Source organism: Schistocerca serialis, chromosome 9, assembly GCF_023864345.2.
Source record: "Schistocerca serialis cubense isolate TAMUIC-IGC-003099 chromosome 9, iqSchSeri2.2, whole genome shotgun sequence".
Taxonomy (NCBI): Eukaryota; Metazoa; Arthropoda; class Insecta; order Orthoptera; family Acrididae; genus Schistocerca; species Schistocerca serialis.
The window spans coordinates 447,462,852-447,479,663 of NC_064646.1; positions in this window are offsets into that span (position 1 = coordinate 447,462,852).

The following is a 16,812-nucleotide window of genomic DNA, read 5'->3' on the forward strand; positions in this document are numbered from 1 at the left end:
CCACATTTTAGATTACATACTTAAATTGGACTGTGGCTTTTAAAACTGAACAGGCTTCTTTTTTCCTCCATCCTGCTTGAGGCTCAACTACATGTAACTTGATTAATTTTAGTTCTACTAATTATTTCGATGATAGTCACACTGTTATTGACAAGATTGTTGCTGTGTTGAGTGACCAAACCTAATTAGCAACTTGTTGAATATGAAAAGACAATAATTACTTCTCATTAACTTTTATAATGTTGCATACTATCAGTCATTATGTGGAAAACATGTATATGTATGGTATAATACCATAAGTAGCACCGTCACAGAATAATTCCAACTGGTCACTAGAAAAGAAAAAAAATTCTTACCATTGAATCAAACACAAAAAGCCAAAGATCTAGTAACAAATGAGTGATATATACATATTCTTGTGAGGTTCGAGAAATAATTCTGTTGAAAAGTCACTATTTAAGATGTACAGCTAATTTTGTCTTCAATAAAGTAATTACATAGAAATGGTGTACTAAGCTGATGATGAACATCATTGAGATGTTGCACTTAGCTGACAAGTAAAAGTGAGCTTATGAAGCAACGATTTTTGTAAGGTGTTCGGATTAAAAACAAATGATTGGAAAATAAATGAATTTTTTTATGATCATGATGACGATAGCATTCTTTTCAACAAATTTATGAAATTTTTAATGTTGAATTAATTGTTAGAAATGCTATGATATTTATGATTGGCTTGGCAATGAATAGTCATGTAACATAGAACGATATTTATTTTGATTCATGTGACGTACATTTCCTGGAATCGCATACAATTTATTTTAGTAAATGAGGGGATGGTTATTGATGACAAGAAAGATATTAACATGGCAACTATGAATGTGTTTGTACAATGAAAAACGGTTGCCATTTATAGGTAGAGCAGTGAATTAGTGATAATTAACCGAGGATTGTATTATGATAAAATGTTGGTGCTGTCTAAATCTTGTTACCAACTGCTGTAATGGACAAGCAAGACGTGATAGCTAATAAAACATGGAAACATTCAGTGAGATTTAAGGGAGAACCTGCTTACCCTTTACTATGGGTGATTCCCTTATGCTATGGACCTTGAGTTCACAGGGTGCCTCATCAATACAGATATCCATACCGTAGATACAACGACAGTGGAGGGATCTCTGTTGAATCATCAGACAAACATATTACTCCTGAAGAGAGGGACCACCCTTTCCAGCAGTTGTAGGGCAACATTTTTTTGTCATTGGCTGATCTGGACTTGTAACTACAACGAAATCGAACTGCTGTCATGGTACAGTGAAACAGCTGAAAGCAAGTGGAAGCTACAGCTGTAATTTTTTCTGAGGACATGCAAATCTAATGTATGGTTAAATGATGTCGTTACCTATTCACATCTTAGGGTGGAGATATCATGAGAACGATAACTGTCATTCTATAGATTGTAGAGTGTAATTTTAGACTGCTAATCAGGTAGTTTAGAAAATTTAAGAAGATTGAAGTTAGATATAGTGGGAATTGGTGTAATTCAGAAGCAGAAGGAAGGGTAATGGAGGAGTAAGTTTAACAATGAATACCAAAGTAGGAAATTGCTTAAGCTGCCCTGGACAGCACAGTGAAGAGACTGACACTAAAGCCGCATCTGCCACTGTAGCACCAGTTCATATGATAATTAGTTCTGAAGATGATGAAAAGATTGTAGAAATGTGTGATGACACGAAAGAAATTATTCATATAGTTAAGGAAGACGATAATTTAACTGTGATGGCGGGCTGGAATTCGATAGTTGGAAACGAGGAGGAAGAAGCATAGCAGGTGAATATGAACTGGAGGGAGGAATTGAAGAGGAATAGCTTACTAGAATTCTGCACAGAGAATAGTTTAATCATCGCTGATACTTCAGTTTCAGACTCATGAAAAAAAGAATGTGTGCTTGGGAGAGACTTGGAGATACCTTAACCTTGCAGATTGATAATATAATGGTAAGACAGAGACATCGGAAACAGATATTAAAACATAAGACAATACAGGGGCCAGATGCAGACTCTGGTCACAATTTAGTGCTTATCAACTATAGGCTGAAAGTGACGAATCTGCCAAAATGTAGGACATTAAGGAGATGGGACCTGGATAAGGTGAAAGAACCGAGGGTTGCTGAGATATTCATAGGGCGCATTAGGCAACGATTGACTGTAACAGGGAAGAGGAATACGGCAGAAGACGAGTGAGTAGCTTCGAGAGATGAAATTGGAAGGAAGGCCAGAATTGGACGTAATTTTGATGATTTATTAACAGCAAAATTGATTTTCGATCACAATATGATCACCTTCAGCGCTTTATCGTATAAATTAAGGCTCGTAAGCTCTGGTGTCTAGTTATTAGCAGTGATCGTTTCATAACTTCTGTTACTGCTAATAACTAGACACCAGTTTCCTACGAGCAAAAGCAGTGAAGATGATCATTATGTCATCGAAACTCGATTTTACTATTAATAAAGCAAAATAATGACTACTGACCTTCCTCCTAATTTTATTTATCATATGGTCGTTGTACTCACAGCACTCCATAAAGTCGCCAATCAATTTGAGAGATGAAATAATGAAGGCAACAGAACGTCAGACAGGTAGGAAAATATTGAATTCAATTTAGTAAAGATGAAATTATAAAAATGGAGCAAATGAAGTAGGCGAAAGGAAATACAAACGTCTAAATAATCAGGTTGACAGGAGGTGCAAAATGACTAGGCAGGAATGGCCAGAGGACATATGTAAGTATTTAGAATCATATACTGCTACGAGAAAGATAGATACCGTTACAGGGTGCTTTGGAGATAAGAGAAGTAGCTGTGTGAATACCGAGACTTGAGACGTAAAACCAGCGCTAAGCAAACAATGGAAATCCATTTATTCTCATCTCTCAAGATGAGAATAAATGGATGGTCTATATAGGGGAGATGAACGTGAATAAAATATTACAGAAATGGATTAGGACGTAGATGAACACAAGATGGAAAATTTGATACTGAGAGAGGAATTTGATAGAGCACTGAGAGACCTATATCGAAACAAGACCAGAGGAGTAAACTACATTCCGTGAGAACTGCTGTATAAATGGGAGAGCCAACAAAGACAAAACTATTCCATTTGGTGTGCAATATGTACGAAATTACCGTCAGACTTCAAGAAAAATGTAATATTTGCAATTTCAGAGAAAACAGCTGCTGACAGATGTGAATATTACCGTACTGTGAGTTTAGTAAGTCATGGTTGCAAAATACTAACGCGAATTCCTTACAGAGGAATGGAAAAACTCGTAGAATCTGACTTTGGAGTAGATCAGTTTGGATTTATTTTGAAATGTATTACCACATGTCGCAATACTGAGCCTGCAACTTACCTTAGAACATAGTTTAAGAGAAGGCACCCCTACTTTTGCAGCATCTATACACTTACAGAAATCTTTTGATATTTATGACTGGAATAGAATCTTTTCGAAGGTAAAATACAGGGAGTGAAAGCCTATTTAGAACTATTACATTAACCAGAAGGCAGATGCAAGTGTCGCAGGGTATGAAAGGGAATCAGTGGTTGATTAGGAACTGAGACAGGCCTCTAGCCTATCCTGGATCTTACTCAGTCTGTACACTGGGCAAGCAGTAATCAAAACCACGGATAAGTTTTGAGTAGGACTCAACGTTCGGGGAGAATAAATAAAGTCATTGGAGTTGACAACGTAGTTCTGTCAGAGACAATAAAGTCTTACAGGGGAAGCTGAAGGTTGTCTCCGTTGACCCATTGTGGAAGCGGGACAGCGGCTGGTCATTTATTTATGAAAAACTGATCACTAAACACCCATACGTTTTTTTTGAAATGGTAATTTTATTTACAAGACCAGTTTCGGCAGTCCATTAACTCCACCTTCAGGCCGCTGTGTGCTAAAAACAACTAGTATAAGTATAGTATACAAAAACTGATATTCTAAAAAATGTAGCGTAGTCAGATAAATTCTCAAAAACCTACAAAATGTATTGGGCGGTGTTAAGAAGTGTATCTGTGCACACAACGCACTACAAAGCGCAATAGGTACAGGTGCTGGTTACCAACGAAACTAACTACTCTGACATCACAGAGTTATAATAGAACATGTCAAACATTTCAAAAACATAAATTAGAAAGCGTACAAAATCAGAATCACAAAGGAATAATGCTTGCCTAGCTTTTTTAAAAATATGTCCACAACGCTTACAGATGAGAATCACTCTTGTTCTTAGGAAACATTATCCGCACTCAAATTAAAAACTCGCGATACGACATATCAAGTACACAATATTGTGAAAACCTATTGATTAAGTAACACTACTGATATATGAGATGTATTTATGACGGTATCAAAAATATAGACCAGAGGCAAAAAACGGCTGACAAATTACTAAGTTAATGATGGTAAGTGAAGAACCTGCACGGGATACTCATAAAATAATCAGAGGGCATAATACTGTATCCCAAGTAAAAACTGAAACGGTATGACTTATTGTGTCTTAAACATCAATTAATTGGCGGTGGAACAAACAAGGGACCCCAAACACCATACTATTATGTTGACGATATATTCGTTGTATAATGGAAATTAGAACGAGGCACTCAGACTACAAGAAATTTTTAACTCCTTATACCACAAGTTTCATTTCACTATGGACTTAACTTATTATTTTTATTTACAGGTAACTAGGAATGGCCAGTGTTCAGAAACGAGGTTTCTCGTAAGCCGACTGCAAAATTGTCATTATTGCTGCGAATTCCGATCATAATCCATCACAGAAGAAAACATTCTTTCTTTCAGTGTTTCATAGGCTAAAATTATTTACACCTGACCATGTGGCAACTGCATCGACAAAGCCTCCATTGTAAAGATAGGGATTGTAAATGGATTTAGAGAAAGTGATAGAAAGGTAATGGGTAATAAAACTCTGTCAAAGTTGCGCGAAGTGAAAAGTTGATATTGTATTAACACACTGGGGAAGCTCCTACGACCAAATACAAGACTGTCGGTTAAAAATTTTGCAATTGGTGGTCTACAAAATTAAGTGTGTAGATTGTGACAAGTTTTACATCGCACAAACTTGGAAGCGTTTCAGAACTCGACATAGGGAACCGGTTATCCTCGCTGTGATAGTAAACTATGAGATCATTTACGTCAGTTCATCAATCAGCTTCGTGACATCGAAAACGATTTACAGATTCTTCATTATAAGAGTAGAGATGTTAATTTGGATACCTCAGAGGACCTAGAAATTTTCATACATATAAGGCGTTTCCATGACCGATTAGTTAATGACCAGATCAGTGGAGCAGGAGATTGGTTTTTAATACTTTTGATAATGGCTTCAATGGCCGTTGGGAATACAACCTGTAGGCTCGTTGTGGCCACCGTTTATAACACCAAATGTGCAGTGACGTTTGCCGATGCTTTGAGTATATTTTTATATGCATTTATTTTCACATACGTATCATTTGCTGTCATGTCTTACACGTTTCTATGCCTTTTCGCTTCACTTCTGTCATTGTGGCGTGCGCGGTTTGTGTTCATGCCTTTTACTGTTTGTCATCTTCTCTTACGGTACTGCCGCCTCGTTTTCTTATTCCATTTACTGGCGTCAGTAACTTCCTGCCTCATCTACCGTGAGTGGAAGCAGCAGCACATATCGATAAGTGCACTGTCGTACCATCTCTGTAGCGACCGATAGTATTTCCGGGTCGTCGTGTGTCTGGAGTTCAGTTGCGAGCTCAGCCGGGACGCATCAGAAGTGAAGTTGGGGACAACCAGGATTTGCCGACCGCTGGCCACACGCGTGAACTATCCGACGGAAGCACATTTGAGCGGAGACGACAGTTGGTTGGTCGTTCTGTTGGTCGTCTCATCGGGCGTCGTGTATTTGGTCTTCCGACCGCTTCTGGGCCCTTTCAATTGGTCATCTTGTGGGACGTTGGTCGGTTCCTTCCTTGTGCAGAGATGTCTCGGTGGCCAATGGTCCGGTGTTCACTCTGCATGGTTGGATCTGAGCCAGTGTCTCCAGGTCGTCGTGCGTACGAGTTGGGTCCGGATGCAGCAGCAGTGAAGTCAGGGACGGACCAGCAGTGAGTCGGCGGATGGAGTCGGTGGAGTGAGTCGGTGCAGTGAGTCGATAGAGTCAGTCACAAGGCAGACAGTCGCATGATAGACGCCGGCTCTGAGTCTCATTCGCTTTTGGGTTGTGGACTGAGTCGGGTTCGTCGTTACTCGGCTGTCGGGCGAGTTGGCAGTCAGTAGCAGGCAGGTCCGCACGGTGCAAGTACGCCCCAGGACCGTGGCTGACGCAGACGGAAGGCCATTGGTCGGTCGGTCGGCTTGTCGTCGGATGGCGACATGTGGTATTCTGATCACAGACACCAGTATCAGTCGGGCAATAGTGGGCAGCCTGCAACAGTCGGGTCCGAATGGTGTTAGTATTCGCCGGGACCACTGTGGGCGAAAATGGGCTGCCGTTGGCCAATTTCTCGGCCGGTAATCGCAGTAGACGACGCCTTGGACCCTCAGGACGAACACCATTTCCAGAGTTGGGATGTGGTTGGACCTTGTTGGTTCGTTAGGACTGAGCAGCGACGTAGTCTCCACAGTGTGGAGCCACGCCGCGGAATTTGGCGGCGGGCACGCGCTGTTGCAATTGGAAACGACGCTAGCTGTGTGAGTGGCTTTTCGCTTTCCTCCGAAGCAGGATCCTCGGGTTGAGTAATTAGTTACCTGTTCTTAAAACTGGACTGTTACGATTTGTTCGTTATTTGTGGATTGTTGTTTCCCCAGCCGTTGACGCGTGTGATAACCAGTCATGTGTTTTGTTGCCTAGAATCTGCAGCCTCCCATTGTTACATGACAGCTGTGACTTGTGTTTTCGGTATTCTTTTAAACTTGTCTTGAGTGGTGTTTGAAGCCTTGATCTTGAGGAGGCCGAGTTAGAAGTTTTTGGTATCTTGGTTTATACTTCATCGGCCGATATTTTCCATTAATTGTGCAGTTGTATCTGACCATTAGAAATCGGTCAGATTGTAGGTCGGTTGTGAACCGTCCCTAGGTTGTGTTGCCTTCCGATTAAGAGGTTGTCTGTGTGGCTGCCTGTCTCACGTATACGTGCGGTAGTGTTACCTTCCCAGGCCGATACTTGGAACCTTCTCAGCGCCGTTCCTTGTGTTTTACATAGTGATTTCCTTTTTAGTCTTAACTACCCTGTGTCGCCTTCAGCCAAGTTTTAGCCTGTTAAAATTGCAAGGTTTTTCTTCTTAGATCTTAAGCCGTGAAAAAAAAAATTGTTTCTTGTTTGATATGTGGCCTTCATCCGAGTTTCAGCCTTTCAAAATTAAAATTTAAAGTTCCTTGTGTCTAGGCGCTAAGACATAAATTGGTTTCAGGTTGGTATGTGGCTTTCAGCCGCGTTATCAGCCTTTTCAAATCAAAAGTTGAAACGTTGTGTCCAGGCCTTAAGCCGTAAGAAATATTTTCTAGTTTTTATGTGGCCCTCAGCCGAGTTTGCTAGTTTAAATTAAAAATTGGAAATTGCTTTGTCTGGGCTTTAAGCCGTGTGTTTGTTTGGGTTTCGTATGTGGCCTTCAGCCGAGAGTTGTGTGAAGCATTTTAGGATAAAGCCTTTAGTCGAATTTAGACGAGATTTTAGAAGCACTTCCCTTTAGGCCTTAAACCGTAAAATTGTTTTCTGCATGGTGTGTGGCCTTCGGCCGAGTTTTAATCTCTCTTAAATTAAAAATTCAAAATCCTTGTCTTGCCCTTCAGTCACAAGATTGTTATTCTTTAGTAAGAGGCCTTCTGCCGAGTTTACACGAAATATTTTAAAATAAGGCCTCCAGCCTTTTCAAATTGAACGCTCTTCTTCCTAGGCCTTAAGCTGTTAAATTGTTTTGCTGATATGCGGCCTTCGCCGAGTTTCAGCCTATTTAGATTAAACTTTAAACTTCTTTATCTCGGCCTTAAGCTAACGCTGTTCTGGATTAATGTGAGGCCTTCAGACGAGTTCTACGGGAAAAATTTAAGGTAAGGCTTTCAGACTGTTTATATTGAAGGTAAAAGGAAAATGTCTAAAGAACTGAGACCTCCAGAGGAACTAATAGACCTCAATTCCTCGCTTAGGTCTTGTGCCTTGGATTTTCGATGTGGCGTTCAGCCGATCTAAATTAAATCAAAGGAGGTCTTTCGTTACAATGTTGAGATGTTTGATTCTTGCTTGTGTGATTGTGCATTTTAAGAAATAAAGTTCATATGTTGAGTGCAACTGACAGTAACTTATTTTGGCCCCTTACCACAAATATAACCTCATCCGTTCCGTCCTGCTATCCCAGGGATTTCAGTCAGGAATGTGGATATACATCTTATATTAAATTTCCTTATGATACTGGCGGCTCCGCCACATGGCGTTGTATTAACCCAAGGTCGAAATGCAGTAGGGTTTTGGAATATATACTGTATTCGAACATTATGAAGTACCTCGATGAAAACGATTTATTGACACATAGTCAGCACGGTTTCAAAAAATATCGTTCTTCTGAACCACAACTAGCTATTTGTACTCAAGAAGTAATAAGATATGTGCCACAGGGCTTCCCAGAATTCATCGTAAATTCCGAAGCCGTCGCTAAAATACACTCATATGTGGTCAATTATTGGCAGATTTTCCGACGTTTTTCCGTAAGAAGGCAATCTTGTATGCTTCGAGATAGGTTTTGAATCTCCTGAATAAGGGGCCAGTAAACTGGAGCATGATATCTTACATACCACACTTTTGTTCAATTTTTGGAGAATTTTATTTATTATGTGGACTAGAAGATATCCTAACTTATTCACGGTGGAGAAAGATATCGTTATTTTTTAAAAATAGCTGTTCAATTATTTGTGAAATTTGGCTATATAAGTCATGCTTCATTCATTTGTATTCGTGTGCGTAGAGTGCATTTTTTTCTGTGTAGCAATTGACCATGGCAGTACCTAATTATTGTGCTAAATTCGGCGGTAATTCTATTTTCTTCCAATTTAAGTGAGTGTGCTTTGCGGAGTGCTGCGTAAATGCTCCATGTTTGTGTGGCGCGAATTGGTGTTATATGTCTTCAGTTTTTATAGTATGTTGTAGATTTTAATAGCAATGAAATTTATGCTGTTGTCGTCCTCATGCTACACAATTAATTTCATATCATCGTGGAAAATATTGTATTGTGTAAGCAGCGCTCGAGTCCCCTCCCAGGTGTAATCATGTACAAGCAATTTATCAGCAAAATACCTCAAGTGGTATACTGTATTTTTATGGAGCCTATATACTTCCTAAAAAACATTAATTTCCAAATGACTCAGAGATACATCTGTCAGGAAGCTTGATAATACTGCTGCACGTGGCTGGGCCCTCTTTCTGCTGATAAACTTTCCCATTAAAAGTAAGCTGATTCTGAGATTATATCATTTGAAAATACCGCTAACTTCTGATTTTTCTGAGACAGATACCCTTTCCTGTTTTACTAAATTTATAAATAAAATAGTAGAGTCGCTGAGTATTTTTACGTTTTTCTTTTACATATGTTTATCCACATGTGACTGCTACTGTTGGGGTTGGTATATTTCCAATTGTAGCATATAAATTTCCCGTAAAGAACATGTGGCTTTTATTCGAGCTCTTAAACATTACTTGTAATTATTGGTGAAAGACAATATTTTCTTCTTGTGGAGCATTAGTTTCTATTGTTCTTTGGATTACACTTGTACCTGTAAGTCCTACTAATACAATGCGTTCATTTGCATTTCCTAGTCAAATATTTTATTATATTATATTCTAGACTTCGAGATGGCAAAATTTTTACTTCCTTTTTGTTCATGTTTCCCTACTGTAGATCAAAGTAGAGTTTTCTACACATTCATTTCCAGATGTTTTCTTCTTTGTTTCTGTAACTGATGAAAAATCTGTCTTACATTCTGTGAAGTGTTTCAACCATCTCTTCGTACACTCTACTGTTTACTATCTTGTCCGTGTAACGATCATAGATTGATTTTCACAAAGAAGGTCATTAACATGTAATTGTTTATGTTTTGCGATGAAGTCATTGGTTCACTCCTTCATAATACTCCAAAAAACTAAAACTACATGTCACTTTAAAACCATGAGAGACCACTCGGAATTTCTCAATGTAACCCCTCGCAAAAATCCACTCATGGTGGGAGCGACGCATTTGCGAACTGCGCATAACACCTTGAAGGTCGTGACCACACTAACATACATGTGAGCCCGGGGAATTTTCAAAATTGATCGGAAACTACGTGGCCCATAGCTCAAATACACTCTTCTGTGGCCAGTTAATGGTAAATTCCCCATAGTTCTGGATAAGAAGGCAATCTTGTGTGCTTGGTACCAGGCTTGGGAACTGCTGCCTGAGTGGGCGGTCAAGAGGAGCCTGTTAGTTTATTAAGCCCAATGTTGAATTTTAGGGAACCGGTGTTTATGCTGTGGTCTTATAAGTACCCTAACTCATTCGCAGTGGGGAAAAAATTGTTGTTTTTTGAAAACTGCTCGGCAGTTACTAGTGATGTTTAGCTCAGATATCTGTTGTCTGATTTTGTGTACCATATTTCTTCCATTTTTAATTTCCTTGTATATGATATAATATTATGTAAGCAGCTTCTTCATTATCGCCTCTAGCGCCAGTATGTAGTAGCAAGACCTTCTTTCTTCCGGTAAACTTTCACATTGAAAGTAACCGAATTGTGCAACCATATTACCTACATAATGTCAGTAACTTCTGTCATTTCGGAGACAGACATCGTATATGTTCCACAAAGATTTGAAAAAAGGGAGCGAAATTGCTGAGTGTTTTTCCGTTTTCGTCATACTCGTTTCACCAAATGTGCCTACTGCTATTTCAATTCGAATGTTTTCACTTCTGCCATCTTGGTCTCCCGTGAAGAAAATCTGATTTTTACGGAAGGTGCTCAATATCATCTGTAATACGTTGTTAGAGGGTTTCTAGTAGCCAATATTTCCTTCATCTGGAGCATTAGCTGCAATTATTCTTGGGACCGATCTTGTACCTTTAATCTCTAATAATACAGTGCATAATTTTGCATTTCATAGTCAAGTCTTTTAGCTTACTATTTACTTGCGATGTAGAGGCAACATCTTTACCTTATCTTTCTTCCTGGTTTACACCGCTGTAGACCATAGTATAGAGGTCTACAATTGACTTCCTGGAGTTCTGTTACGTGTTTCTGCAATTTCTGAAAAATCTATTCCGTTTTCTTTCAAATATTTTGCTGATTCGAGTCCCTTAAGATCAATTCCTTAACGTACTAAGAGGAAGCTTTCCCACGTTCACTAAACCATTGTCTCTTGCTCCTGTTTCTCACCCCCCAGGTATCCGTTCTGTTCCCGAGACTAGGCTGGGTACTCCAAGTATGTTTATTCCGTCTCTAAGCGGGGTACTGGCCCATCGCTGCAACATGAATTTTCCGATGAGTGATCCCACCAACCACTACACTGTCATCTATCAGCTGATTTAGCATCTATGAACTTTTTTTGTGTTTTGGCTAGCAAACCTGTCGTTCTGATATTGTAACTATCATTGTCTGGGTAAGCGATGGAACACTCAATACAAGACGAAATATTTACGTAAAATTTCCAGATGTTCATAAAAATTGAAATATCATGATTTAAAGCGGAATTGATCATCTATGCACCAGAGGTGGAGCAGGAGAAATTTTCATATCGAAATCGGTAGAGGACAGTGTGTAGAGGGTAGAGAACGGTATAGAGAGGCCAGAGTATCGTGTTTGGTCATTTCATGATACTAATTTAAGTAAGTGTACACGTGGATTTCCTCTGTGTTACTGGATATTGTGGAGCTCAGATTATACTTGTGTCGTTTGGTAAAAATTAGTGTATTAAGACACCGTTTACACTGTACTAAATTTGAAAAAATGACAGCGAAATTGCTGAGTATCCTTCCATTTTCATCACACTCGTTGCACCAAATGTTCCTACTGTTGATGAAATTCGTATGTTTCTACTTTTAGCATTTAGTATCCCGTGGAAAAAACCTGATTTTTACGCAAAGTACTCAATATCATCTGTGATGGGTCGTAACAGGATTTCTAGTAGTCGATATTTCCTTCATCTGGAGCATTAGTAGCAATTATTCTTGGGATTGATCTCAACCATGTCGTATCCCAGTTATCCGTTCCGTTCCCGAGACTAGTCTGGGTACTCCAAGTACGTTTATTCTGTCTCTGAGTGGGGTATTGGCCCATCGCTGGTATAGGAATTTTCCAGCATGTGATCCTACCACCCACTAGACTTCCATCTAGCAGCTGATTTAGTATCTATGAAGTTTTGGCTCAAATGGCTCTGAGCACTATGGGACTTACCGTCTTTGGTCATCAGTCCCCTAGAACTTAGAACTACTTAAACCTAACTAACCTAAGGACATCACACACACCCATGCCCGAGGCAGGATTCGAACCTGCGACCGTAGCGGTCGCGCAGTTCCAGACTGCAGTGCCTAGAACCGCTCGGCCACCCCGGCCAGCTATGAAGTCTTTTTTTTTGTTTTTTGTTTTTTTTTGTTTTTTTGTATTGTGCTTAGCAAACCAAGTCGTTTTGATATAGTAGTGATCATTGTTTAAACCCATAAAATATTTTGTGCTTCTTGGTGAACCAGTGACGATGAGTTTGTCAAACAAATCTGTGAACATATCAGACTTATCAATCGTATTATGTGCATCAGTTGTGGAACTCAATCCCAGACCAAATATTTACGCAAAATTTCCAGACGTTCGAAATTATTGAAAAATCATGATTTAAAGCGGAGTTAATCTTCTATGGGCCAGAGGTAGAGCAGGAGAAATTTTCATATCGCAAACGATCGACTACAATGTGGAGAGGCCAGAGTATCGTGTTTCGTCATTTCGTGATACTAATTTAAGTAATTGTACATATGAATTTTCTCTGAGTTACTGGATATTGTGAAGCTTAGATTATTCCTGTATCATTTCGTAAAAGTTAGTGAATTAATAGATTATATTGCAAGAATTTTTTCCAGATCTTAATTGTCTCCTCAACATGTTGGTGAGGTAGATTTTTGCAGCATGGTACACGTTCAGTTGTGAATTTTTTTTATTATAACCATACTTTGATTGATATTTCACTTATGAACAGAAATGCATGAGGTAAAGCATAAGGTCAATACCAAAGAAATGGATGGGAGGAACTGAAAAAATTATCAGAAGACAGAGCAAGATTGCTATCCTTTATTGCAAGCCTATGCTGTATTATTATCTCATTTTTTCCATTTGCTTATCTAACCTATCTTTTTCTGCTGCGTCTGCACTCTGAGCACTATACAAATTATTTTTTTATCTATTAAATATTATCTCACATTTACCACAATCCTAAGAACGTTTTAGATTACATACGTAAACCATTCCGTATCTTTCAAAACTGAACAGGTTTCTTTTTTCATCCGACTTGCTCGAGGCTCAACTGACATGTAACTCGATTAATTTTAGTTCTGCTAATTCTTTCGATGACATAAATGTTACGGCGTTATTGACAAAATTGTTACTGTGTTGAACGATAAATCCTAATAAAAACAACTTTTGGAATGTAAAACGACAGCAATTCATTATCATTCACTTTTTTGAAATGAGGCACTAGCATCATTATGTAGAAAACAGGTATGCGTAACGTACAATATCGTAAGTAGCACCTTTTCAGAACAAAGTCAATTACACGTTAAGAGAAATGCTGATTACTAGAAAAGGAAAACTAATTCATAATAAAGAGCCATACATAAAAATTCGAAGATCTTGAAACAAATGAGTTATATATGTTCTTCTGAGACTCTAGATAATGTAATGTAAAATTTGGCTATTTCTGAAGCACAGCTAATTTTGTGTTCAGTTAAGTAATTAGATAGATTTGGTGTACTAAGTTAATGATGAGCATTGTTGAGATTTTGCACAAAGCTGAGAAGTAAGGCTGAGCTGATGTAACAAGGCTTTTGTAAAACTATAGATTTACAAAGATATGTTTGGAAAATACATGAATTGTCTTATGATCCTGGAGATAATAGTGTCTCATACAAGAAAATTATAAAGTTTTGAATATTGGATAATTATTTCAAATATGATGTTAACTCTGCTATGATATTTATGTTTGGGTTAGCAAGAAATACTCATGAAATGTAGAATGTTGCATGCTTTCAATCATGTGACACATATTTACTTAACGTGTACATGATTAACTTGAGTAATCGAAGGATTGGTTGTTGAGAAGAAAGATATTAACATGGCAACTATGAATGTGTTTGTACAATGAAGAACGGTTGGAATGTATAGTAAGAACGCTGAATTAATGATAATTAATTGAGGATTATATTATGATAAAATTTTATTGCTGTCTGTATGCTAATATCAATTGCAGTAGTGAAAGTACAGGTAGTAATAGACAATAAGAGAAGGAAATATTAATGATAAATTAGTGTGCTTTAAGGGAGACCCACATCGTCGTTCACTAAAAATAATCCCCTTATGCTAACGACCTTGAGTTCACAGGGTGGCTTGCCTGTCTCATCGATACAGATGAGCACACCATAGGTACAACGACAGTGGAGGGATATCTGTAGAGAGATTAGATAAACATATTTCTCCTGAAGAGAGGGCGCTGCCTTTTCAGTATTTTCAAGGGCTACATTCTTGATGATTGACCGATCTGGCCATGTAACTACAACCAAAACGGAACTGCTGTGTTTTTACAGTGAAACAGCTGAAAGCAAGATGGAATTATGGCTGTAATTTTTCCCGAGAGTATGAAAATCTAATTTCTGGTTAAATGATGAAGGCATTCTCTTGCTTAAAATATTTTAGAAGTAAAAGAATTCCCCACTAGACCGCTGGATGGAGACTATTTAGGAGGAAGTCGTCATCTAGAGAACGAAAACTGTCATTTGATAAATTGGAGAGTGTAAAATTAGACCCTATAATCAGGTAGGCTAGAAAATTTAAAAAGACTGAAGTTAGATATAGTGGTAATTAGTGAAAGTCAATGACAGGGAAGCAGCACTTCTGTTCAGGTGAATGCAGGGTTATAAATACAAAATAAAATAGCGTAATGGAGGAGTAGGTTTAATAACGTATAAGAAAATAGGAATGCTCTTAACCTACCATGAGCAGCATAGTGAGCACATTATTGTAGCCAAGATAGACACGAATGCCACGCTTACCACAGAAGTACTAGTTCGTATGACAACTAGTCCTGCAGATAATGAGGAGATTGTGGAAATGTACAATGACATAAAAGAATTTATCCAGATAGTTAAGAGAGAGACAAAATTTAATCGTGATGGGGGATTGCAATTCGATAGTAGGGAACGAAGAGGAAGAAGCATACAAGGTGAATATGGGTGGGGGGAGGAATGAAAGAGAAATAGCCTAGTAGAATTCTGCACAGAACATGGTTTAATCACCTGTAACATTTGGATTAAGAGTCGGGAAAGAAGAATGTATAAATGTAAGGGAACTGGAAACATCGGAAGCTTGCAGATTAATTACACTATGGTATGACAGAGATATCGGAAACAGCTTTTAAAACGTAAGACAATACAGGGGGCAGATGCGAATTCTGGTCACAATTAGTGCCTATCGACTATAGGCTGAAAGTGAAGAAACTGCAAGAATGTAGGACCTAAAGAACAAGCAACCTGTTGAAAGAACCACAAGTTGTTGAGAGATTCATAGGCAGCTTTAGGCAAATATTGACTATACCAGGGGAAAGGGAAGAAGTAGACGAGGAATGGATAGTTATGAGAGATTAAATAATGAAGAGAGCAGAAGATCAGATAGGCATGGCACAACTGAATTCAGTTGATTAATGAAGAAAATATAAAACTGGAGTAAATGAACTAGGCAGAAGGGAATACAGACGTCTAAATAATCAGGATGACAGGAAGAGCAAAATAGCTAAGCAGGAATGGCCAGAGGACGATTGTAAGAATTTAGAAACATATACTTCTAGGAGAACGATGTATACCGTGTACAGGGTCCTTTGGAGAAAAGAGAAGTAGCTGTGTGTTTATCGAGAGCTGAGATGGAATACCAGCCCTAAGCAAACAACGGAAAGCTGAAAGATAAAAATACATGGATGGTCTATGTAAGGGAGATGAACTTCAAAACATTGTGAATTGCTGCAGAAATGGGAGAGCCAACGGAGACCAAACTCTTCCATTTTGTGTGAAAGATGTATGAGACATGCGAAGTACCCTCAAACTTCAAGAAAAATATAATAATTGCAATTTCAAAGAAAGCAGGTGCTGACAAGTGTGAATATTGCCGTACTATGAGTTTAATAAGTCATAGATTCAAATAACTAACACGAATTCCTTACACAAGAATGAGAATACTGGTAGAAAGAGTCTTTGGAGTAGAGCAGTTTGAATCGACAAGAAAAATATTAACACATGTGGCAATACTGAGCCTCCGGCTTACCTGAGAAGATAGTTTAAGGAATGGCAACCCTCTGTTTATAGCATCTGGAGACTTGCAGAATTTTTTGTCATATCTGAAGGCAACCCTCTTTTTATAGCATCTGTAGACGTATAGAAATTTTTTGACATTTCGAATGTAGCAGACGTGAAATACAAGGAGTGCAAGCCTATTTAGATCTTTTACATAAACCAGACGGCTGCTGCAAGCGTCAAAAGGCGTGAAAGGGAATCAGTGATTCATAAGGAA